The following is a 2497-nucleotide window of genomic DNA, read 5'->3' on the forward strand; positions in this document are numbered from 1 at the left end:
TGAGTCAGAATGATTTCTAAAATTGCTACGGAAATATAGACCTCTAACGAAAGATTTTAATAAGAATGCATTACCGGAGCTGTGCACACACAAGAACTACCTAGAAATCCCTGAGTATCGAGGTCTTCGTTTGCAGGACCGGAAACCCTTCTAGCTGCAACGTCAATGCATATCCAGCTTCTTTCTTTCATTCGTGGTTTGCGTTTAACCTTCTCTTATGAGCACATACGAACAATAGCAAATCCAGTCAAATTTAGGAAAGCAGGTCTGATTCAACTACCTTTTATATACACCAGAAAAGTAGAACTATCATGGAAGCTACCATAAATGTAGTTATAAAATGATCAACTGTAGGGCTATTAATGAAGTTTCCATCCCTTCAACAGCCAGATAATAGTGAAATCTACACAGTGGGTCAATTTTGGCTGAGAAATTCGTTTAGTTTCATGCTCATTTTTATAAACTCCTCTGGTCTCATTCGACTTAAAACGGTAAATCCTGATTACCTCCCAGTTGTTAAAGTTACCTCAAGTTTTAAAAGAATTGTAGAAATCTGATAACTGTCCTTTCTCTGTTATTTTTGGTATTTTTCAGTACACGCACCTTAGAGATGCTTAGAAATCGAAAAAAGAAAGGATTTTCTGGAAATGGCCGTTTAAAGAGCGGATAATCAGACTCTTTGAGGCTAGTTTAGCAAAGGTCTATTAATTTGGTCAATGAAGCCTCTGCCATGAAAGAATGTTAAGCAAAAGTCACCAATGAATCGGTAATGAGGTGAGACAAGAATAAATGAGGAAAATAGGCAGTACTAACGAAGGTGAGATAGCGACAGGGAAAAAAAGAGGCAAAAGATTTCCACTCCTAATTTCAAGGCGCTACTTCTTAGTAATGTGTGGTGAAGGATGACGTTAGACTTGAGAACTAATTCAATCGCACTTAGGTTCCCCTCATCTAGGGCTAGGCTCAGCATGGATTCAAGGGCAACATAGTAGAACTACTGCTTTAGGTATGATGCTTTTGGCTGTTGACCAACGTATGATAAGCATAATTTAGTTGCTTTTCTTCACCCAAATTTTTAACAAAAAGTAGGCTCGTATTTGCGCGAAGTTGCTGCTGTTACCTCAGCCCCAACATTAGTCATATAGCTAACTACAGCTGCTATGGACAAAGCTTTTAATGGCGGTAAGAACTATCACATCATTGGGAAACTTGTGTTAAGCGAAAAGGAGTAATATGACTTGGATCTAACCTGGCACATCCCTACTTTTAGTGATAACTTTTGGTCCCAGAATCCACATTGCACAGTCCCTTTAAGTCAAAGGGCGCCGCACACCTTAGCTGACAGCTTGCCTACCGAAGAGAGGTCTATTTACAAAGACTTGGTAATGATTTTATTGGTATTCCCCCACTACAGTTGACTTCAAAAAATCACCTGTTTAAATACAACCTTGGTGTGCTATGATGCAAGGTAAATTAAGGCTTTAGTACTTCATGCCTTTAAGCTTTGCCAATTGAAGAGGTAGGGTGCGCATTCACTAAAGTCGTAAGAAATGCTTCATGTCAATGAAAATAGGACTAACTTATTACAAGAGCATAAAAATTACCCCGAAATGATCCAGACCTAAAACACATCATAAACACTGAAGCACGAAATCTACCTCCACGGTCTAGGAGGTGTGTTATGTATACAATGAACAAGTTTAAAACAGAGGATTTCATGTATAGACCCACATCTCTCCACTAAAAGGCTGGTCATTACAGACATACTTCATCTTCTCAACAATCAGAGTGCGATGTAGATCGGGAAGAACAGGGATTCCCAGCGTCCGTGGGGTCATCTTCGAATATCGTGTTACGACTGCCAAAACCAGCATTAAAAATGGGGAGTCGCTAGCAGTTAAAGACCCGAATTATGCGGTTTGCATGTTGTGCCCAAACTGGTTACAACATAGTGTCTAGTGGAAATAACCAGTGTAGTTCAGTGCGTATCACAGACATCCAAACACAAACGCCTATCATTTTTGAGTTCATGTGATATCACATTACTTTTTGTTCCATGCCAGTGCTCCGTAAAATAAGCGTTACGCACTTCCCTTATTACTGACAATAAAGAAATTATAAATCGGTTTATGTATACCAAAATAAAATCTCTCAGAACAACAAACGCATTGCAAGTCCTTTCTGACATACGATTGCCGGACTTATTCAGGAAAAACGATATTAAAAAATAGCTCAGCAGTTAAAAGACATAACGAAATAGCAAGTGAGGTGCACTAAATTTTAATCAAGTGCCTGTATTGCTTAAAGTTCTGGCTATACATGCAACTCTTGCTCTCCCGTGTTTTAATCATATGCATGGCTGAGAACTGATCCACTGAGGACCCTTGCTTTTAGATTAAATGCACTATAAGGTATGTTGCATGAATCTACACATCCAGCTACCTTTTTTGCAAAAATGTTTTTTTTTTACAAATGCTCAATATGTCCTTCGTCATTC

Source organism: Echinococcus granulosus (genome assembly GCF_000524195.1).
Source record: "Echinococcus granulosus chromosome Unknown EG_S00330, whole genome shotgun sequence".
Classification (NCBI taxonomy): Eukaryota; Metazoa; Platyhelminthes; class Cestoda; order Cyclophyllidea; family Taeniidae; genus Echinococcus; species Echinococcus granulosus.